The 24,460-nt window shown below is 34.8% G+C and overlaps 1 protein-coding gene across 10 annotated transcripts in view; it reads right to left on the bottom strand.

Moving 5' to 3' along the window:
• Nucleotides 1-23,904, bottom strand: part of LOC127380863 (cadherin-19-like) — a 108,681-nt gene extending 84,777 nt beyond the window's left edge. For 5 of the 10 annotated variants that reach the window (XM_051610399.1, XM_051610407.1, XM_051610408.1 and 2 more), the window contains exons 1-2: nucleotides 23,795-23,904; nucleotides 19,659-19,814 (exon numbers count right to left, since the gene is read on the bottom strand). The gene's annotated coding sequence lies outside the window, so the exon portion shown is untranslated. Of the gene's footprint in view, nucleotides 1-9,081; nucleotides 9,243-19,658; nucleotides 19,815-21,282; nucleotides 21,314-23,794 lie in introns of those variants that run through there. The other 5 variants (XM_051610400.1, XM_051610401.1, XM_051610402.1 and 2 more) reach the window with 5 other exon arrangements.
• Nucleotides 23,905-24,460: the final 556 nt, after the last annotated feature.

The following is a 24,460-nucleotide window of genomic DNA, read 5'->3' as shown; positions in this document are numbered from 1 at the left end:
TGCTGTTGTTTTAAAGTGATGTTGTCTTTATCAGGAAATGCAAGGAATGTTGTGAGGAGTACTTGCTTCCACAGTGATCCTGGAGCAGGTTTCAAAATTAAGAGAGAAACATGGAAAATTATAAGACTGTGCTGACATTCCTGGATGCCATCATCTGGAGACAGAACTATCAGATATTAAGCCACTCATGGTAAGTCTACAGAAACCTGGACATATGGACATACCTCTTTTCTCCAGTGGAAAGACTGAGAACCCTGAACACTTAGGTCTATTTACTTTCTTATAAATGCACACATTCATAGGCCTGAACCTTTCTTTCTACAGATTCTTATAAACTTTTTCTTCTGCTACTTTGCTTTGGTTGCAGTTTAATAATTTTACAGATAATGCAAAAATTCATTTCTTTTTGTTCTGAGAACTTCTTGCAACCAAATAATATCGATATTGAGTTTGGTTATTCACACAGTCCCACAGATAGAAAGTGCAGTGATTTAGATATAAGGTGGCAGTGTGGCAAAATGTGATTGAGAGAAAATATTGAAGTCAAACTCTTGAATGTGGAGCAAACTATTTTAAAGGAAATTAAAATACCACAATGAGGGCAACATTTCAAGCAAATGGACAGAAATAGATTAAGAACATTACATCTGAAAGTTGTTGAACCACCCAGGCCATAAAATAACATTACAGACAGGAGAATTGTTCCTCAGAACTGAGGAAAATCTCATCAAGCACAATATTTTGGAAGACCTACCCAGTTATTGCAGTGTTTAATAAAGAACAGTTTAATAATCAGAAAGTATATGACAGTATATGCCTTTTTCCACATGCTGAAATCTTCTAAGAACATAGGAGAAAGGAAGAGAAAAACATGAAAGAATAGGATAAAGCATTCACTGTGATCATCATAGGTAGGACAAAAAAAGAAATAATGAACATTCTAAGCAAGAGAGTATGAGGATAGATATCAGGGGGAAAAAAAAAAAAAACAACAACAAAACAACACAACAAAAGCAACAAACAACAACAAAAAACAACCACACATAAAATGAGAATAAATGTTATTTCTTGGTTATAAAATAACAAGTATTGAGGTAGGGGTGATTTATACAGGAGTTTACAATGTGATGTAGCAAGAAAAGCTTGGAGGGAGATGGAGGTCTAGCTGCATAAAGGAAGCTGTGTAATAACATTTGGCTTTTAGACCAGACTATTCAGACATCTGACATTAATATTATAAGTTCAGCTGATTCTGCCTTTGGGTAAAGGAATGATCTAATTATGCCTTAAGGTCCATTCCAGACTATTTCCTATGATTCCAGAGTTCTGGGATATGAGGTCATTTTAACATCCTGTCTTCTAATATCAGAAGGTTGTCATAACAATTTGTTCCAAATTGAGTTTTCAACAGTGTAATTGTCCCTAGCCAATCCTTCTACATACTTCCCATCACTTACAGATTGATCTATACTACATGGATGCAGACATTTTCAGTGTTCAGTAGTTTTTAAACCCGTTATATTATATGTGGAAGGAAGCATCATATTTTTAAACTTTATCTCCATAGTTCTCTAATTTTTTAAAAATCCTCTTATGTCATCAGCCTCACAATGGGTTTTTTTCCATTCCTGTTTTTGTGCCTTTGTAAGCTCACATTAACATCAAATAGCCTGGCATCAAAACTAGTAAGGTCAGTGACTTTGATTTGCACTAGTGACTACAGCAGCTGTACCTCATTTGAAAATCTGGCCCTATTTTGAGTTGATTATAATATCTTTAAAAAATAAAGAAATGCTTTCTGTCCTTTCTAAGTCATGAAGACAGTCAGAAAGGGCTAACCTCATTGTTTACCTTTACATCTAAACCTTGTTTTTTTTTTTTTAAATAAGTGAAATAGAACTATCAGTACTTTTTCTTCTGTCAGAGAATTGAATCCACTTCTGGATGAGGGTCAATTTAAAAAAATTGCTGAGGCTTCAGACCCTGGTCAGATAGAAATTATAGTTTTAGGAACCTGGCTGTGAATGTGCCGTTCACTCTTACACAGAATCAAATAACTATGTCAAGTCAATCAAGCGAAAGAACCAGCCAGGAAGTTTGTTTCACATATTCACTTAAATCCATGTATTTTTACATTAAATATTTGAGACTGAAGTGCTGATGCCAGAGTGTGAGGCTTATTTTTAATATGCAGGTTTATCCATTTTAAATCAAAGGCCATACACTACTCCCAAATGTTTGGTGTGTGTTTTGTTTTTTTTTTTTTTGCTCAAAGATAAAAGCTTAGTAGCACTTATAGAATATCTTAAAGTGTTTTACATCAAGAGAAGTTACTACCATAAGTATTTGAGTGAATTTTTATTTCACATTGGATTATTATTTCTGTCATCTCTGCAGATATATAACTTCTCTACATCATATTATCATTAAGATTTAATAGCTTATTCCTAGTGAGTTGACTTTTTTCCTTTCTTTGCAGTTTTTTTTGTTTGTTTGTTTGTTTTTCCCATAGTAGCACTTATTACTAGATAAAATAATATTTTTAAAATTGCATGCCTTGGTGACGTTTTGTAGTCTAGAGTGTGTTTCTGAACTGTTAGCAGAGTAATACTTAGGAGGTAATATCTTTCAAAGGTTGGAGTACTCTCTGTTTTTCATGCTGTACTATAATAATAAACAACATGACAGGCTGAGGAAGAACCTTGAAGTGGTAGTTACCTGCATAGAAATGAAAAATGATGGGAATGAAGTTGAGTGACCTTGCACTATCATATGTGTGTCATACTCCCAGATCAATGATCAATTCTAGCAGGACACAGACACTTGCCTTAGTGACCTCAACTTGCTGGTGGGTGTCAGTTAGTACTGTACATACTAAAAAGAAGAGGTGGACTGATGATAAGTAGAAGAGAATACAAAAGAATGCTTTCACTTTAGTCTTAAATATCTGTCTTGCTTTTCACTCTATTGAAGATGATGCACAAAGAGGATATTTTATTTCAGCATAAAGAAAATTTTCTCACTTAAATGCTTTATTTTGAGCAAAAAATACTTGTCTGTAATTCTGCTTTCTGAATATAATCATAAAGCTCTGTGCATGCTTGTTGGCTTTTTCTAATTGAGCAAATACAAATCAGTGTGAGCAAGGATTATAGTCTGGTTTTAAAATGTTCTTACGGGTGATTTGCACATTACATCTTTGGCAGTTTCTTGCTCTTCTTTCTAATGGTTATTCCTTCTTTTTCTGCACACTGGGTACAGGCAGCCTCATGTAACACTGGGAGATTATGCCCTCTGCCAAGCAGCATGTCTCTGCCCTGGAGGATGCTGAATAGTGCATCTGAGCCAGTTAGAAGGATAGATCAAAATCTATGCTCTCACTGGGTTGCCAAGAGTACTTACACTCCCATCAAGCAGACAAAGGTTTTGAATCTTTTCTCTTATTTTTCTTTTAATCGGTCCTTCTCTGCTTGTGAGAGTTACAACTGCATTCTGCTCTGTACTCAGTTTTGTGGCAGAGCCATGTTTAAGCTTGTATAAATAAGAGCAACGGAAACTAAATAAGTGTCAAGACCCTGGAAATCTATACACACAAATACACACCTATGTACATACACATATGGACACCTATTTGCATCCAAAATCAATACTTCCAAGCTTTGTTCCTTCTTCCTGCAAACAGGAAAACAGTTTCACATCTCTTATCTTGAACATGGCAAAGGTAAGTTAAGAAAAATTATGGTATAAAGGCTAAGATGCATGAGTCATATGGAAATTGACTGCCTTTATCATGAAAGTGTAATGCTATCAATGCAAGCAGGCATTGGACTGTGTTCACTTTGATTTATTTTGCTGAGCTTTTTTACAGATGAAAAATCATTTTACCAAGACAAATGGGGTAGTAAATATAATAAAATAAGTGGGGTTTTTTTTATGAAAGAAGAAATGGTGTCAGGACCTTGTTGAAGAAGTAAAAGCCCCATGAGATATAGCTTTCATCTCTTCTAAAAGGTAGACTCAAAAGATGAAAGGAAAATTTTTTTTTAAAAAAAGGAAAAAAAAACCCACAAAACAACAAAAAACCCCAAACAAAACCACAAAAAACCCCAAACAAACAAATCAAAACAACAACAACAACAAATCAATAAAGACCCAAGAATGGGGGGAGAGGGCCAACACTGCTGGGATGAAGGTCCATTTCCTCCCCCTACAAAAAGCATCTCAGCTAATGGTGGCAGGTGTCACCCTGGCAGGAAAAGTGGCAAGTGGCCATCTCAGCTCTTCTTGTAACTTCTTTCACAAGAGTCAAGCTGCTTTTTCCACTTCATTCAGTGTGTTTGTGAGTGCTGGGTTTGTTCAGAAGAGGAAAAAGGGCAAGAGCTCTAGAATTCAATAGAAGGTCAGAATGGCAATCTTTTTTTGCCGGGTTAGGCTTCCTTTATACTGTGACATCTGGCATCATTACCAGAACAAATTAGAGCAATTCAAACCACCAGCAGGGGAAAGTGAGTTTTCTGTTTTTCGTACAGCAGAGCTACAAATTTGAGAACACGAACTGGGGCTCCTGATGATTCAGTGTAGCAATAGATTTGCTACACTCGTTTTACAGATTCATATGGCAACAAATGTAACCAGTGATTAAGTTGAAGATGTCCATCTTTCAGCACAGCCTCCACAGAAGAAAGAGAAAAAATAATTACACTGATGAGTTTGTACTTCATTTTCAGCCTGTTACAGCATGAAGCACTAAGAGCTCCAAGGAAGCATGCTGCAGAATACATAGTGTGCCTTCTCTCACCCGTCCAGCATTATAATATCTGTGGCTAATGTAATTGACTTTTATTCTGTATTCCAGTAAATAATAATCCATACTTTACTTACAGAAAAGGATGTAGCATATTTAGACTATTTGGAACATTAAGTCAATGACTGATAACAATATTTTTTAAAAAAACATTTGCCAAATTTAAGCTTTAGTGTTCATATCTTCCATTTCGTCCTACAGTTAAATAGAACCAACTTCTTTCTACTGCCTGAGAGCAGAAGACCTGCACAGTTAATATATCTTCTAGGTGCATTAGCTGCAGGCAAAAACTGGGTCTTACACATGTAATTTATACTTGTTAGTGGGACTCTGTTGAACAGTAGGACAATTTATTGTGGCAAATTGGATCGAATCTCACTTTCAGGAGGCTTTTACAGCTTTTATTGTTAAAATGTTTCCTCTCTGAGAATTCAGTTTTCATTTTGATTGTATAAGGTTTTTTACAAAATATGCCTTGCTGTGATCTTTCATTTAAGTAGAAAAATATAGTTCTTGATTATGTTAAGCAGAATTGTGCGTGCAATACCACATATCTTCTTAATGTCTCTTATATTATGCTGCCCTCTATTAACTCAATATTTGCACACATATCCTCTTCAGGCATAAATCACGCCTTCAAACTGAGAGCTTATCCTGACACGTCTCCAACACCTTGCTATTAGGCTGATGGCCAGCAGATGATGTCTTTCACTTCTAGTGCTGAGTTACATGCACTTCAGTTTCATTGCACTGTTTCAAACTGCAGACTGTTTGACTGACTACCCCATACACTTATAGAGGGCTCCTGACTAGATTTTGTTCATGCTTTGATATGGAAGAACTACACTCAGTGTTGAGCAGGATTGAAGTATCTAATAGCTGAGTTCCAATGAGACTGTAAAATTAAACCAGCACTAATGATGAAGTAACTGTCCTAACTCTACCAATATTAGCATTTTTTTTTCTTTTATGTCCTGAATTGTAATTTTTAATTTTCCAGAATTGTGATCTCATGAAAATAACATATACTACTGACTTAGTTCATAGGGGCATGGAGCAAAGGGTTTTCACCCTGCTGTGTATTAGCTCTTATCTGCCAATTTTTATTTTTTTTTTTCATTACATCATCTGCAAGCAGACATGATGCTGTTTTCTCAGCACAACCCTTGATACTGAAGGACATCAGTCATCAAACAGATCAACAGCATTTTAAAAAGCTGTTGGGAGGTTGGTAAATGCTTCCCCATCATCTAGATTGTTAGAAAAAAAACAATCTTTCATTACTGGCTATCCAGAAGAGTTCAAACTCTCCTTTAAAATGAAGACCTCATTATGAAGAGATTACTGCTTGCAAAACCTGGAAGTTGAATCACAGTAATTAGCGTTTTGTTCAGTTTTGTTTGTTTGTTTTGGTTTGTTTGTTTGTTTGTTTTTACTATTATTATTTTTTTTCCGACTGGGCACAGTCTTTAGAAAGAGGAATGCAAGCTGATTTGGTGCAATTATACTGTAAATCCATCCACTTTATATTATTATTTTAAGCACTAATCCATAAAATTTCCAGAGCTGATATGTGAGACCTAGTTAACAGAAACAGTAAGATTTCTTTTCTCAGAAAAGACAGTGGTAAAGATAAACCAAGACTTCCACCATTAATTACAATTTAATGTTTACCTTGCAGAATAAGTCAGGGTGAGCATACACCTTCAAATTAAGAGAATAAAACTGAATTTGCCCAGATATCATCTGTTTATCTATTCATTGGATGCAAAGGGTCATCCCACTAGGAGTAATTAACAAGCTGATATATGTCTGCATTTGGCCATTTCCAACAAATAGGATTAGTATGATGAACCACCTGAATTCTCAACAAGTCTGTGAATATTGTTTATTCAGAAATTGGCAAGCACTGGTGGATTAATGGATTTTAAAAGGGTTTTATGACTTCAACTAGGTAAAATAGTTACCAAGTTTAGTAGTTTACACTTTTTTTATTACAAGCTGTACAATAACCTGTTTATAATAACCAAAACTCTTTATTTCAGATGACATCTAAAAGGAATTGCCATGTCCTCTAATGGTCAGCTCAATCTAAGAAAAAACATCTTAAGATGGTGAATATGCTATATTCATTTATTAACATACATCTATCTCACCTCTTTGGAAGTATTCATGTAACCTTAGTTGAGGATCAGTGTCAGCACAGGCATGTATAGAGCTTTAAGAGAGTTGTATTCCACAGAGCATATTTTTACCTACAGATGTTCACTTAATAGAACTATTTATTTCAGAGTCAATATTCCTCAACTTTATTCCTTCATTAGAATATACAGATTATTGAAAATAATTAATGTCAGTGAGCGTCAAGGAGAGGAGCAAAACTATCTAGGGTCCCCCTTTCTATAAATAATTTCATGACTTTTGGCAATGACAACTTCCTTAGGCAAATTATGTTTTAGGATATTTGTTTTGTGTATTTAGTCCACATTCAAAATGATATTCATTTTACTTTTGCTACAAAGCAACCTACCACTTCCTGAACATGCTGTCAGAATGCAAATCATATTCAAGGTTGATAGCACAATTTGCTGCTCAAAATGCCTGTCAACCAAGACAACACTTTATTAAGTTCTTTGATGTAGACCTTCTCCCAACTATTCCCCTTTAAAAAGGTATCTTTTAAATGCTCTATAATTAGTTTTAAACTGGTCTCATCAGAGCAGAGGAATGAATTCTGACATGATTGATATCATAACACTCTTTTCTCCAAAGCTCAATAAGAAGACCTCTAAAATGTGTTTCCTACTCTGTATTTTTATAGCCTTGCTCCTTCAGATCTGAAGACAGTGAGTAGAAAACAACACGGTCTTAAACCAAAATGGCCTGTCCATCAATATTCAAAATTAAGGTTCCCAACCTCGGCAGTTATTCCAACAAATAAAGTGGAAACAGAACTCAACAGATGAATCACACTCAGATGCTGAGACTGAAATGTAGGTATTGAAAGGAATGCATTTAATTCATCAAAATACAATTGTTTTGAATTAACTCTCTTTAATCTCTTGCTCATTCTTACTAGAACACTGCACTGCAGAGCTTATTGAGTCATAGGATTATAAGATATTTTCAGGTGTATAGTTACTCTCATAGTTTATTACTAAATTTATTTATTTACTTACTTATTTATTTCTCCCCATTGTATGCTCACAGTGCATTGCTTCTCTCAGAGAAACAAAAGCTTTGTGCCTCCACGTACAGAAAATATTTTCTTTTTCTTTAGGGTAGAAAGGCAGGATTATTGTGCAGGTAAATGTAGGGGCTTGTAGAAGCCAAGACAGAAAATCTCAGCTCAGATGATCAGGTGCAGGTCACCTTTCCAAGGACAGGAATAATTCTTCTCTCACCCTTAGGACACAGTCAAGGTTTCCCTCCCCTGGTTCATGAGAAACACACCTTGAGATTTTTCTACTGAATTGATGTACAAAATTGCCATAATGGTTATTATGTTGGCTTTCATGGAGACAGCAAAAATAATATTTAATTCTTTGTTCTCTATGTGCTGAGGAGCAGTTGTACACAGTCCCCATAACAGTAGTCTGGCACAAAACCAGCCTAGTTTCTCTTTGGGCTCACAGCCAAACATTTTGTGCAGGCTAACAATAGAAAATGATTTCATAGGCACAGGGTCTGCCCTGAGCTCACCCAGAAGCTTGAAGTAATTCATGTGAGCTCCCTGTTCCACTCTGTCCTTTTCCCCTTGTGCCCTTCATTGACATCCAGAACACAAGCCTTCTTGACTAAATCCAATATTTATATGCATCTTTCTCTTGCCTGCAACTGCCAGATTTCCAGTGTCTTTAAACACTCAGGATTTAAAACCTCAGTATGAAAAATCATAATTCTCAGACCCTAAGTAACAACATACTATGCATTTGCCAAAAGGGATAAAAATATGGTAGCTTCCTCAAAATGGAGTAATCTGTTTTGCATGTTCAAGAGCATACTACTTCTAACTGAGGTTTAGCCTTTGGTTTTTAGGTTAAAACAGCAAAGCTCCTGGGTGCCATGAAGAACAGTCCTAAAGTTTAGCTCTCACCTAACACACATACATGGGTGCAGTGGTGAATCACACAGGTCTCATTTCTCAGACCTGGCCAGGAAATGTTACCGAAAGAAACTCACTTTCCTCACAGCCAAGAAGTAACTTGAAAAGTGAGATTTCCCAGCTATTAAACCACTAGCCAAGGACTCAGGCACTTGGTATTAAAATGTGATACCTGATAGAAGCTTCCTCTTTCATGTTTTCCGTGGCCCTTCTTTCATCGCTCCTTAGATCTGGGAGCTGTGCACTGCCCAGCTGGAGTGATGGCTGAGAGAAGCTTCCCATGGATATTTTTGGGATCCAGCCAGCCATTTGTTATGTGTAGTGGGTTCAGACCTTTAAAGTAAAAAGATAATCTTTTTCCATCATGATAATTTACAACTTAATTTACCTGTTCGAATTTCATGTACCAGGAATGGGGCAGGAGAGCACAATGTATGTTTTATATGATCTTTGGTAAAGTGAACATTTGAAATGCTTAAAAAGAGGACAATGCAAATCATTTCAAGATCCAAAGGGACCCTAATAAAGCTTTTCTTCAAAGCTTTGTATTGTTGGGGGTTTGTTTGCTTTGGGTGGACTTAGTTTGGTTTTGTTTAAAATGTCTTTTGATCTATTCCAATGAACCTGGAAAACCCACAGTTATGACAACTTTCTCTTTAAAGGACAACTTCAGATTTCTCAGTTAGTAACGTTTTTAGCAGGTAAGGTTATCATTTTTATAACAATATTTCATAGATATTATTTTCTTCTCAATACAATTTATTTGACTAAATCTGTAAAAATGAGTAAGTTAGCAATGAACTGTGTCCCAGTGTGTAATAAATACAAGTAAGCTGTATTTTTTTTTTTTTCAAATATTACTTGGAATGATGGTTATCTTCCACTGAAACTGAAGTATCTAAATGTGTTTTCAGCTACAATGTCCCAGTTTCCTCATTCATATTTAACACTATCAGGTGGGCTCAGTGATGAACATACAGAGTGGAAGGTAAAAACTGTGCTAATTTACATTGTGGACTGAGAAACACTTCTTAAGTTTGTAGAATCATGCCTGTGGTGTATCTCAGAAGGAAAAAGATTAGATTCCAAAGAAAGTGAAAATGGAAAAATACTTGTAGGTGTTCCTTTTTATACCTGTATGATACATATGATGACAAAATGCTTTGTATGTTTCAATTATATTTACAAATGGAACATAAATTTTATTTGAATGCATTATATCTGAAAATTTTGTTCAAAACAAGCTAAATTCTTATCTGTGAATGTGATAAACTCACTTCATGAAGGAAAACTACTTCAAAACTGCAGGGCTGCTGTGAGAGATTTTATAGATTTTGAATCTCGTAAATGATGAGTTTTCTGGTGCTGTATATGAATACTCTGTATCCCTGCCTGAGATACATAAGATACGGACTTCTCCCAGTGACTGTGTTGATCCTTTGGCATCGAAGTGCTAAGATTGACTAGGTCTGGAAGTAAGGTATGTCTTCCCCAGGCATCTCCAGCAGCTCTGGTTGAAGATGAAATTCTTTAAGCTTTACATTTAAAGATTTCAAGAATTGGTAGCAGGTATTATTATTATACATATGGGTACATTGCTCCTACTTGAAAGTGAATCACTGTCAGACTACATGAGAAATATCAGACAAACCCAATAAACAACAAAACGCTCCTCCCTACCTTAGTAGTCTCATTGCTCTGAAGTGTTCTAGGATACTTCTGGGAGCATGCTCTTACATATCTTCTGCATTTCAAGGGTTCTCTACAATCAAACATCTTTTGTACTTGTACTCTCTCTTGTCATGTCTGGTCTATAATCAAGCCAGAGTAGCATTCTACTTCCTCTGTAACTCAAGACCATAACTTCTGAAGTCCATGAAATCAGTAATTTTCCTTTTCTTTACAAAGCTTTCTCTGTGCATTTGTATATTTTACTCATGTCGTCTTATTTTCTCAGTAATGTCTTTCTGCCATGCTATGTCTTACAGATTTTCACTATTCAAGTTCTAGCCCCACAAAAGTTGTATTGCTACTGAGATAGAGATCATAATAATCCCTTTGAGAGCATACTTATTCCCAAAGCCATCACCATTGCCTGAGAATACAACCATGATCCAAAAAAAAGATTTATTTCAACTTCTCTTTTCTGACAGGATCTTCCACCCTTATTGAAATATTCAATGATACAACAGCTAAAAAGAAAATTAATGGAAATTCAGATTCTGTATCTGACATTGCAAACTGTACTGCCATATGGGTTTTGTTTGCTGGGGGAGCAGAGGTTGAGCTGAAGTTATGATTACTGGGTGCTTCATCCTCTTGCATGAAATTAAATGTTTGAAAACATTCCCTCCTGGAAATTCTCATTCCAGTTCATTCAAAGTAAAAAATTTTGCAGCTGAATATGCTTTATTTAAAAGAACATCAATATTTTCTTACTTATCACAAAATCCACTAGGAAAAGAGGAAACGTTATGCTAGAAATCAGTTTTGTTTTTCATACTGACAAATCAGTTTTGTTTTTCATACTGACAATCTAAACACTGCAATCCTATCATCAATGTGTTGTTGAACTCTGTCTCTTTAAGTATTTTAAGACTAAGAACCTTTTTAAAAAATATTACAACTCCACAGATGTTATCTATGCTCACATGCTACAATACTAAGCAACAATGTAAAACCTTAACATTGATAAAAGAATTCTGGGAGAAAATCTGTCACCCTTTCAATTAAAAAGTCTAGATTAAGTAACAAAAAAATCTAATCTAGTGGCAAGAAATTGATTACAGAATAAGGATGACTTGCCATCTCTTTTTAGCCTGGTTTGTCTTACCTTTGAACCCAACTGTAAAAAGGACTGCAGAAGGTACCCTTCACACCATAAAAATGCACTTTCATTTGGAGACATTCTGAGCCTCTACTGAGATTGAAATTAAAGTAGCTTTTCAGCAAGACTTAATAACTGCAATGCTGACATATTATTACTGAAAATATGGTATATGTAAGAAGGAATATTTTTAATTCATCCAGCTTTCTTCTCACTATTAATTTATATCTTGGTAGGGTTTTTTTTTATTGTTTGGGGTTTCTTTTGTTGTTTTGTTGTTGTTGTTTGCTTGTTTGTTTTTTTTTTTGTTTGTTTGGTTGGTTTGGTTTTTTTTAGTTGCATCCATTTATTTTATTCCTGCCTGACTTCCATAAGTATCAAGTTTCAAGTTTCTGATCATTTATTTGTTCCTTCAGGAAAGCATCACAATCTTTGCATGTATGTGTGTGTGTTTGTGCCTAGGAGAGGTCCCACGCAAACATACCTAACCAGGAAAATAATTTCTTAAGTAGAAATTTTATAGAAGACAAAATACCTTTACAATGGAAAAAAAATATCAAAAAGTACTGAGCTCCCATAATGCTGTTTTTGCTGTTTATTTTGACAGTGAGGGAACTTTGGCTTTTCTCTACATGAAGGACAGAGGGCCCCAGAAGGATTCCAAGTAGTTATTTAACTGCATCAGGCACGAATACAGACAGTAAAAAATCCAAACGTAACATCTGAAATAATGACACAAAGTATAGTAAGACAATGCTGTACACTCATGTACTTTAAAGAATGTAAGATATCCCTATGCTGAGCTAGTATTATCAAGCTTAAACAAGTAAAAGAGAAAATTGAGAGAGCAGCAGATGCAATTGCAACATTGTCAAAGGAGAATGCAAATATACATCTTCTATTACTAATTTATTTTGTATTCAGGATTTAGAATTTACTGATTAATCTTTTAGTCACATCATCCATCATAGCCTGGCACTAGAGAAAAGGAAGATAGAAAAATTAAAAACCTGCTAGTTACTGTAAACTAAAGAGCATGAACAACATCCATCAAAGACAGACAGATGGAAGATAAAAAAAGTGTTAACCAGAGCCAAATTATCTGTGCTGATCTTCTTTTAAACATTTATTAAAATGCTCTAAATGCAGATTCACTTTCTTTTGCTATGTATTTATTATTATTTCATTTGCCATGAACTGGAAACTACAAACAGTGATAAATTAATTGTAAAGGTCTATAACTTTACTCTTGCTTTTATAAACACATTTGCATCTTCTGCTGAAGTAAGCTCTCCTTTAGTTCTGCTATTGGGGTTAGAGCAACTACACTGCAGTGAGAAATATCTAACTCAACGAGACTCACACATAAAGAAGCTTGTAGCAAACATATATCAATAAAATCGATGAAGTTTACTTTTCTGTGCCTAAACGTGCTTCATTATCTGCGTGAGATTTGCTTTGTTCATTTCCCTTGTTACTAAAAGATAAACAGAAAAAAATAGAGTGCCTATTCTTCTACTGAAGTGTGAACTTGGCTTTAACTTTGCTTTTGATCTTAACTTCATGCATATTCACAGCTGGACGCTTCTCACAAAAAAACAAAACCAAAAGCAAGAACAAACAAACAAACAGTTAATGAGTACCTTCAGTCTGAGCTAGCTGGCCCATGTGATACTTGGGGTTCAAAATCATGAACTCAGTTGTTGTGGGCTGCTATTGTGAACACTGCGGTGAATTCACAAAGGAGTTTACTTAAATTTGAAAACAAGTTAACATCACTGAAAACAAACCAAGAGCTTGGATAAAGAACTAACTTCAGATCATCCTAAACTGTACCAGCTGTTGTGTGCTTCAGCAAGTCATTGCAGCAATAAAAAATCAGTAGAGAAATTCACTGAGATGCCTTAATCTAGATCTAAGTCTAACCCAAGAAGAAAATTGTGTTTTCAAATCCATTTAATTCTCAGTCTCTTTGATGAAGTTCCCAAACAATGCTAGTTCTGATGATTAATTTCCCCATTGAAACTCGCCTCCCAGGAAATGAAATTCTACAATTGTTGCAGCCATTTTACATTTTATGGAACACATACTGAACTTTGAAAAGTATAAGTATCTCTTGAGCTCAGTTAGTCAGAGACTGATGAGCTAGGGATTAAAATCTTTCCACATATAGGAGCCAAGTGGAATTTTCAGTAGAAAAAAAATGTTTTGTTTTGTTTTTAAATGCTAGAAAATGTATAATGCAGTTTATTCTGCTAATGCTTTACAAAAGACTATGTGATTAATTCATGTATTGCATACAACTAGTAGCCTCTTTTCTGTTTGCTTTGTGTGTTGAAGAATAAAAATCTTTGGGAACTGGATATCAGGCAGTTCACTGTCTATGGCTGTAACTGACTTGATTATGCAGTTAGAAATGTAGATCTGTGTGAAGATAACTGAGTTCCTGCTTTAAAACTTTGTTACAAATATTTTATGAAAATAAAAATTACTTGCCTGACTACAAAAAAATTTCAGATTTGAAAAAAGTGAATAAAATAAAGCTTTGCAGTTTATGAAATGAGCTAATACATGTTGGTGACAGATTTTAAATCTGATGAACACATTATAGCATTAAGGATCTAGAAGTAAATAGGAAATGGGAGCAAGGATCATATAAAAGATAATAAAGCAATAGAACAAGGTTTGAGGAAATGAGGATAAAGGAAAGAGTAGAAATTAGTTCAAGAGATTTCTGGGATACAGTTGTTTTTCAGCAAGGAAAAGATGGGTGGATATGATGAAAAGGGGAGAAGCTGAATTGTGGGAATTAGATAGACCTAAGGGCAGAGGAGGGTAAATGCACATTCTGAGCTGCTTGAGCACTTTGTATTTCAAAAGTGTCTCATGTGATGTTGTCTTTAATTATTTCCCTTGAAATATGGAGCCTTACTGTGCATAGTGCATACTATTTTTTAAATAAGATTCAAGCCTTTGAGAAAGCTATACATGATTCATTCTTTCCTATTTCCCTTTTTGAAAGACAAGTATTTTTCCTCCGTCTTCCTTCAGGAGGCTCCAGTGTTCTAGCCAGGTCCTCTCTGCACAGGGAGCCAAAGGAAGTTCAAAACTTGCATAGCAATCAACATAGTAATCTTAATATATAATGCTAAAAAGTACTGTCTTGCTTTTGCTTTTTGAAATATTGTCTCCTAAATTCACTTTTCTGTTGTTTTCAGCTGGAACAGCAACAGTCTCAGAAGAATGTCACTTATGTCTAATTATATGGACTGTATTGTCTGATTTCAATTGACATGATCAGTAAGGGTATTCATACACTCTTAAACTTAGAGGCTTCTTGTTCTTTTCAATTGCAAAAGTAACAGATACCACAGCTAAAATCCAGAGACGTATTTGGCAAAGGAAAATAAGGAACTGTTTGCCTGTGTCTTCAGTCTTTCATCTTTTTTATTTCTGCTCTATTTAAATCCTTGTCCAGACTCAGTCATTATGTTAAATGAACAAATGAATATCCGAACATGGGAAAGTCAAACAGCATTTTCTGTTTGTCTGAAAACAAACATCCCAAGATTTATAAATCATGCCACCCTTCTGAACCTATTCAGTGTGGTTATCACGTGAAGTGTCTTTTCTGAATAGAACTTTGTAATTTGTGAGCTCTCTCTGGACACATACAGAGAAAAATACTCCTTTCAGGTTGGATTTGAAGTCATGCTTTGCTGAGTACTGTGGCTGAGATCAAGCAAAGTGTTTAATGTTAGCTTATCTTTAAGAATACTCCCATTGAATTTAGTGTCATGATCCATGTACTTCAATCTTGTAGCTGAGTGTTCTGCTTGATCATGGCCAGAGTACTTGGTATCTTGCAGGATTGAACTCCCTCTTCTTTGACACTGGCCTAAGGCAAGATACACAGACATATGTGAATATATCTTCTTCATAGAGTAGAGGTCAAAAACAACATTATTCTCAGAATTACTTAATATTCTATTCAATAAAAAGACATTCTCCATTTTCTTAAAACTCTTTCCACTTGTACTGAAAGTGAGGACATTACAATTCCGAAAGAGTCTAACCTAGACTGTCACTCTCCTTTCTTTTTTGATCATTCTGAATTTTATAACTCAGGAGATTCAAATCAAGTTGGTGTTCAGACTGAAGGTAATTTGTTAACGTGTTTAAATCCCTGCAATGTTCTGCTGACAAAGGCTAACTTAATATGCAACAGAACACATATCCAGTGCTGGTATACAGTTTAAATGAAAGTGCATTTCATAGTTCAAACTAACTTGAGCCATTTGGGGCTGATTAAATGTCAGTGCTTCAGGCAGCCAAACTTAAATATATCTGTACAAGTTTGTTTAAAGTTGGTTTGGATAGTGAGCTTTACTGTTCCTCCTGAAATATAAACATCTATATAGAATCCACTATAGAAACAATAGTTCATATCTGCTGAGGTATGTCATTGACTTTGTAAGATATTTCCTATGTGGAATATTCATTGCTGTAAGACTTATAAGATTGACTAAATTAGATAAAGAAAAAAAAATTGCTCAGAGTTTGTGTAAAATCTGGGGCCTTGGGGATTATTTTTGTTGCAACATGTTTTGTTTTAGTTTTGTATTTGTGGCATTTTCGAAATTTTTTCAAATATATCTAATGTACCCAGTGCACTGTCTCCATCACATTAAATCAACTATAATGGTTAGAAATGAAATTATGTATTACTGACAATATTTTTTAATTGGTTTTATCACAGAATATTTAAATGTGATCTCTTATCAGTCTAACATGAGTAAGTTCTGCTGTAAACATGGATTCACTTGAGAGATGTTTTGATCCTCTTTTTTGTTGTGTTCTGTTTTGGGGTTTTTTCCCTCTTAAATATCCTTTTCAATTTTCAAAGTCCATATTCCTTATCTGAATATTAGGAAATCATACTTTTTATCTGCACAGACTAACGATACATTCCAAGTACTATTTTCTTGATTATAAAGCCTAGTTTGATGGGATACAATCACTTTTTTGTTCTCAGTGACCCACTGAATGAGGACATTACTCAAAATTCCATTTAGATGATGCAAATGACCTTATCAGCTTGTCTTCTGCCATGGCAATAACTGAACTCAAATGTCAAAGCAAACTTAGTAAACAAAATTTGCCTTTTATATAACTGAAATTATATTATGGGAAACTTAGGAATACTCTCTGTGGAAAATTTTGTTTCTTTCACTTATATGACATAGGTATACACATCCATACTCAATTTATACACTGGCATTTCAGGATTTTTTATTCTAAGTGAAGAAGAAAGAAAAAATACATAACAAATAAGTAAAATTGCACTAAATTAAAACCACATAAAAATATTTTGCTTTGTTTTCTTTAGTAAACTATGCCTTTATTCAGAATTTGGGCAAAATTTTCAATGAAGCAAATATTTTTCTTCTGTTTATTTAAGTGCTGATCATAGTTGCTCTGTTTCCTCTATTTTTCTACCTTTATAAAAAACATGAGTCAAGCAGGCTATGAATTAACATCAGTATAGTGAAAATAACCACAGTAGCTCATGGTTATGTACATTACATACTGTGATATGGGTGACACAGATACATTAAAATTATAATTATTTTATTTTTATCTTTTATCTTTATATCATTATCTAAATGGTAGGGCTTGATAGCTGTTCAGTTTTGATAAATCTGAGATTTACCTGTTCTGCTTACGAGGCCTATGTAGCTATCACTGAGCTTGCTTTTTTAGGTAATTTATCCAATGTTCAGAGTATCTAGTGAAAAACAGACTAATAATTACACGTCCTGCTCTCATGTTATGGTTACAATGCAGGCTTCCACAAAATTATCACCTAAAAAGATGGGCATAGTCTTCTAGATTGTCTCAGATGTACATAGATGCTTTTCGAAAAGCAAATATTTGAAACTCCAACCCAGTCCTTGCTTGGCTCACTACTTCAGTGGCATCATGGCAAATAGCCTTGATAACTAGTCATGAGATGCTGCCAAGTAGATTTTAAAACTATTTTCCTTGTTTCTCAATATCATTCTTAGTTAATTGTAAATAAAATGTTATTGTTTTGAAGGCATTCTTATGCTAAGGTAATGCTAATTGCTAAGTGAGAAGTCAAAGTATCTCTTAAAATGAGAAGTGGTTCACCACAACTGGTCCCACCTTCCTCACAGTCAGTACAGATTTTAGGCAGATTCACATGTGCCAAAGGATAAAAAATTCTTTTCATAATAAGATTATGTTCCTGATATATTATATACATTTCTTTAAGCTGAAGGGAAGTTAGAAAAAGAGCTGGCAACAGGGAGATTCTTATAGATGTCATATCATCTTCTATACATAAGCATAAGAATCTCACATGGAGTCTTAAACAGAGAAAGAACAAATAAATTAATTTTGTCAATACACAGGAAATTGTATTTGTATTTTTAACAGCTCTTCTAATAATATCATGAATGTTTGGACTCTGTCTCTCACCAGTATTGGTTATTAATGTCTTGTTTGATACTTGAAAAGAGAGAGGAAGTAAACAGAATCTCTTTTTATCATTCCTGAAACAGTTATATATAAGTATTCTCAAGTCTATTCTACTCCCTGGTTTTGGTAAGTAAGTGGCACATGACAAATTAGATAATGATGAGACAATTTGTCTAAGAGCACTTTTGAATCCTAGAATCTAAGGGTTTCAGTCAGCTGTCTGGTAAAATCTGGATAAACTCAAGAAGAATAGTTATCACTGCAAACTGCTTTATTCCTTATCATTTTGTCTATATGTATGATGGATACTCAAAGGCTCAACATCTCACTTCGTAGTTTAACTTAGTGATTTTGCTTTTGTGTTTTCTGACAAGAAATTAATTATTTTTATGAAAAAAAACAAATTCCACATTGATTATATTTCTTTTGCTTGTAGCCTAATAAGAGATGCTCACACAAAAGTTGTTGACTCAAGAATGAAAAATTAAAAGAATCAAGTAAGTTGGGAAAAGTACTACAGTCCCTTTCTCTTGCAATGTCATGAGTTCAAATAGGACTGCTCTGTGTGATTATGAGTTAAATACTGCTAAAATTGAGCAACTTATGCACACAATGGCAAACATTTGCACTCATTGTTCAGAAAAATAAAACCAATATTCCTTAAACATTACTTCATCTAACACAATGAAAGTACTATTCATTGACTAAACAATATGCATCCCAAGCCAACAAAGGAGATCTTATAAGTAATTAGTATTTTGCTAGATCTGATAGTTTCCTTGGAAAAGAGACTTAGTTCTGTTTCATCCAAATAATGTGGGTCTCCTGTGCTTTTTGTTAGATCTATTACTTCCACAGTCTGTGTGAATTAAGAATGAACCAGCAAGACTGGAATAAGGCGCATAACAAGAAGGGGAATATGCAAAGTTTCTTCTCACAAAGAAAAGCATGTGCAGAAATTTTATTTTGTAGCAAGCTCAAATTGACTACTAGAAGGTAACAAATATAGCAAATTGTATAGGTATTTGTTCCTATGGTATAAAAGGTTGATGATAATGTGTTATTTTGTTTAAATGTGGAAAGATATCACACAAGGCCTATAGTCTCTGCTTGTATAAATGGTTTCATCATTTCTCTTTTGTAGCTCACAGTCTAGAATGTAGCCATGGAATAATAGAAAAAGAACAATATTGCATTGAAAATGTTTTGGTAGACTTGTAGCAAAGGCCTGAAAAGTTAGGGGTTTTCGTTTGAGTAGTTTTAAATATAATTTTACTTCTGAGGGAATTTTAATTAATACTTCAATCAAAATCCCCAACAATAATTTATCTGTGTTCCTTATTATCTTCCAGTGGTATTAATATAGTCATGCACTTTTATGGATGTAACAAATTACACTAAGAAAATACCCAACTTACCTTTACTGACTTCTCCTGCTAGGAAGTGACCTTCAGGATCCCAGATCTGTTACTGCATAGCAGAAGGACAGCCACAGTTGAACTTACTGAAAGATGGTCTTATCTTCCCTGAGAGTTTTCCCCTTGTTAAATCCCATTTGGTTATCCTCAACTATACTAAAAAAAAATATGTTGTGCAAATATTAAGTCTGATCGTAGCAAATAATTCAAATAATTTTATGTCAAAAGTTTTCAAAATATATTTAATATTTAAAATGTTGTATATTTTTTATGTACTTCAATATGTCCTTTACAAATAAAGTGATACAATAGTTATGCATTTGCGTTTATGAACATTTTGAAAGAAATGGATTTATTACCAAAAAGAAGAAAAAAGACAAAATAAAACAAGATGCCAAATCCATACATAGATTTCCATAATGGGCTCCATTTTTCAAGTACACTGAAGACAAAAGTAACAGAACTCCAGCCTATTCTAATTATTGGCATGAATGCTTTTTTATTTGTGGATCATTGACCTGACAGACTGGAAAGGTAGTATTTCTATTTCTTTTGATGTCTCACATCAATCTCTTGTTAGGAAAACAGATTAAGGGCTCATATTTGTATACATAGACTGACATAAACACTGCTGATGGCTACATTTTGCTTTTCTTGGAGGAGTGCAAGACTCTTGTGAGACCCCACAGGTAGTACTGTGTCCAGTTCTGGAGCCCCTGACATAAGAATCACAGAATTACCAAGACTGGAAAAAACCTTTATGGCCATCAAGTCCAGCCTGTGAACAACACCACCACATCGACTAGAGTATGGCACTAAGTGCCACATCTGATCTTTCCTTGAACACATCCAGGAATGGTGCCTCCCCCACTTCCCTGGGAAGTCCATTCCAATGTCTAATCACCATCTCCATGAGGAAGTACTTCCTAATATCCTAATAAGAAGGACATGGAGCTGTTGGAGTGAGGGCTATGAAGATGGTCAGAGGGCTGAAGCACTTCTCCTATGAAGACAGGTTGAGAGAGTTGGGGTTGTTCAGCCTGCAGAAGAGAAGGCTCTGGGGACACCTCATAGCAGCATTCCAGTACCTGAAGGGGCCTACAGGAAATTTGGGGAGGGACTTTTTACAAGGGCTTATAGCAATAGGACAAGGGCTAATAACTTTAAACTGGAAGAGGCCAGATTTAAATAAGACATTAAGAAGAAATTCTTCACTGAGGATGCTGAGACACTGGAATGGGTTGCCCAGGGAGGTTGTGGATGCCCCCTTCCCAGAAGTGCTCAAGGGCAGGTTAGATGGGGCTTTGAGCAACCTGGTTTAGTGGGAAGTATCTCTGCCCATGGCATGGTTGTTGAACTAGACAGTCTTTTCCAATCCAAACCATCTTGTGATTCTATGATGTGATATCCACTGTGTGTACTGTTGTTGAATTCAAGAAATGTCCTTGAAGTATCAGTTGTAAAATTATTGTGTAATGTACTAAAACTTCTAGACAGTTCAGCTTTACAGGGGTGCAACTGGGCCATCCTGTTGATAAAGAGATGTATGGGTCTTTCTTTACATCCCTGAAAGGGACCAAAGAATAGTTGTGGCTAACGTATATCTCATAAGCAAGTAAATCACCTTATTCAACTGAAGACTTAGCACAGCTTGGCACATAGTGTGAAGAAAACCATTTTTACAAAGAAGAAGGCAACTCAGTTTCCTTCCATGAGACGGGTAACACTGGCTATGGAAAACCAACAGTTAGACAGTGAGTCACAATTTTTTGTGGCTGATTTTGTGAGATCTTCAATTTCATAACATATTCCACAAGGACACATGAAAAAAGCCCTCCCTATATCACAGCTGTCTGCACAGAAATACTGCATGATTGATAGAGGCCATAAAGCTTTCACCCATTTTGGGGGCTTCTTTTTTGGATTTCCTAAATGGTGCAATGTGATGAACTTTTTACCACCATTGTGGAAATGAAGAGTTAAACATATCCCAAACTTTAAAAATTCTGCCAAGCTATAAGCTCTGTATGACACGAGGATAGAAATGCGATTCTACCTTAGGGAAAGAGAAAGACCAGACATGGACACTCAGCTCCCAGTTGCCTTCATGATCATTTCCTGTGTCAAAGAACTAAGAGGATTCTTTAATCCTTTCTTTTACACTTCAAAACATGAACCTTCTTGCAGCAGGCCAGGACAGGAGACATAATTGCACCAGGCTGTCCACCACACTGAAACCTTTCCTTGCCAAATCACTTTTACTGCTACTGAAGGGAAATGAGCAAATGGGTAAATACTTTTGACTCTTTCTCTCAACAACTGTTAGAAGAGCAAAAAGTGTCAATTATGAAAAAAAAACTAGTATGATATTTTGCACAGAGGCCTATAATCGTTGCTAGAAATTAAACAGAAGATTCGTATTCCTGTTTCCAGTGGAAAAAAATAGATGAATCATTTGTAGTGCAGTCTACTGTTACATCACAATTTATACCTTACTAATATTTTTTAAATGAAACAATGGTGATGAGCATGCGAGGCATGACAGGACTTGTAACATTCTCTGTATTTCTCTTCTAAAGTTGAACTGAGCAATAAAGTTTATGTAAATAAAAGGGGAAAATCTTGAAATTAATTTATTCACTTTTCTATTTTTGTCTGTAAAGCATTTTAAAATAGAAATATTCCTTTCCCCTTAACCAGAAGAATCCTTAATTCTATGAAAATGGAAATAAAAATAAAAATTTAATATAAATTTAATTAATGAGTTAGTAATCTCTAACATTTTTTTATTTGGTCAATTAATAATTAAAATTTACATATTATTTTTTTTCCTAAAGTGAAGTGAACTCCCAAAGGGAAAGTAACTTCAATCAAGTAACTAAAACTTTAAAATGTTAAAATATAATACTTTATAATATAAAATGTCTTATTTTTTTCATTTCTGCCTAAGACAAATAAATTTCTCCATGTATTCATACTGCTTTCCACAAAACCTTTTTTCCAGAAAAAGATGTTTTCATTAGAAAATTCCCATATAGTTGTTGGCAATTGCATAAATAGAAACACTTTTTTTTTTTTTAAAAAAAAAAAAAATACTTGAACACTATGAATGTTAAAACAAGCATATTTTGAAGGTTTTAGAATCTGTATATTTTCATGGTTGTTAAAGGATATCACCACTGATAAAGTGGATTGGCTATAATCTGTAATGAAGTGATTTTAAAATGTCCTCGATGACTCCTGGATCAATGTCAGTGAGGTCTCTTTATTATTCACTCAGCACTGTTTGTTTCTGAAACTAGAAGAGATTGATAAAGCTTTATGATTTCCTTTAAGAACTCCTGTTTTTGCTGTGATTAGACCAGAGCCTAGTACCAGATACTGCAAACATTAAGATTCCTGCTCTCACACTGTGGGGCTTCTTAGACTCTTACTCCTATTCTAATTAAATGTTTGTCATACTGTAGTTAGTGTAGACTATAATATTTTTGTTTACCTATAATTAAGATCTGACTTAATTCAGAGCCAAAATTCAGTGTGTTGTTCATCTTCCAGACATTACACAAACTACTGAGATTCTCAGCCAGGGTTTGAAGGTGGTTTTGAAACGAGACATCAAAAAACAGAGCCAAGATTCATAATTGAAAGACAATGACTGAGGCATTCATCTGTGAATTGTATGCATGTTTTCAATTAGTTGTGAATGTTCTTTGTGCAGCTCAATATATGAGACAGGTTAGTTTGGAAAACCCACACACCCTTTCAAATAGCAGAGATTCTCTTTCGGACACTTTAGATAATTTGCAACAGATAAAACAAAAGGAGGAAAACTAGGACTATGCCAGCTATTATGATGGAGTAAGAGTAAGGCACAGTGAACTACAGATCCCTTCTGTTTACCAAACCTAACTTCTAAATGTGCACAGCACTTTCTTGAAAGTGCAGGACACCTTTACAAGAATGCTCTTGGTCACCACCTATACCTATATAACCCCATTCTAGACATGAGGAAATTAAGGTTTTGTTACAGTCGTGACCAAGGTTCTTTCTTGAAGCATGATACATTGAGTCAAAATTAAGTCCCAAAGTTTAGATAGTAGGAAGAAAGACAAGCAAGGGGAAAATAAATGCCATACCTGCTCTTTTAACAAAAGTTGTCTCCTTCTGTCAAGGAATTCCTCTTACATTCCTTTGTCTATGTGTGGCTGTTTCTCAGCATTCAGCAATTGTGCACACCGTTTATCACTACCAGCACTGGGAGCTACACCAGGATCTGTGGGATATGTAATGTTTTGGATGAAAGCTCTCCCTGTTACCTTTAACAATGCCAATTGTTCTACATCCCCAGTGTTCTGCATTCATCTTTCGTGGTTAGAAAAAGCATTCTCAGCTGCAGCGGGAAATTGATTTGAATAAATATTAGGCAGACAGCAAATATACTACATTAATTTGTATTTTTAACAATGAGTAATGTAGCAAGTTTTAATATTCTTTAGAAGTGTCTAAATTAGGAACCTACTTAATTGTCAGAAGGTGTCTAAGGAAAGAACTTTACTGTTCTAATCTTTCCACTCAATAAAAAGTGTCAAGCATTTCTGATTCAAGATGTTACTGCACTAAGTGGTCATTTTTTAATTCAGGCTTGATGTCTCAGACCAAGGACACCCTGACATTGCAGATACATTGCTGACAGCAATTTCACCCACACCACACTTTAGTAGAAGCAATTTTTTTCCTTCAAAAGTTATCTATATAGTGTTGTGTTGCAATAAGATAATTCCTCTGATACAAACTACCCTATT

This window comes from Apus apus, chromosome 2 (genome assembly GCF_020740795.1).
Source record: "Apus apus isolate bApuApu2 chromosome 2, bApuApu2.pri.cur, whole genome shotgun sequence".
Lineage (NCBI taxonomy): Eukaryota > Metazoa > Chordata > Aves > Apodiformes > Apodidae > Apus > Apus apus.
Note: the sequence above shows the minus strand (reverse complement) of the source record. Positions and strands in the feature narration are given on the sequence as shown.